This window comes from Nannospalax galili, unplaced genomic scaffold (assembly GCF_000622305.1).
Source record: "Nannospalax galili isolate Female #2095 unplaced genomic scaffold, S.galili_v1.0 scaffold225, whole genome shotgun sequence".
In the NCBI taxonomy this organism is placed as follows: Eukaryota; Metazoa; Chordata; class Mammalia; order Rodentia; family Spalacidae; genus Nannospalax; species Nannospalax galili.
In genome coordinates this window covers 1,425,995-1,426,250 of record NW_008352653.1, presented here as the reverse complement: position 1 = coordinate 1,426,250, position 256 = coordinate 1,425,995, and positions in this window count along the sequence as shown.

Here is a 256-nt window from a genome sequence, read left to right as displayed (position 1 = left end):
GTGTTGATTGTAAGCTTTATTGCATTGTGGTCTGATAGGATGCATGGAATTATTTCAATCTTTTTGTATTTGTTGAGGTTTGTTTTGTATCCCAGTATATGGTCAATTTTGGAGGTTCCATGGGGTGCTGAGTAGAAAGGATGTCCTTTGGCACTTGGGTGGAATACTCGGTAGATGTGTTAAGTCCATTTGATATATGGTATTATTTAATTCAGATGTCTCTCTGTTAACTCTCTGCCCTCCTCTATCTAATGGA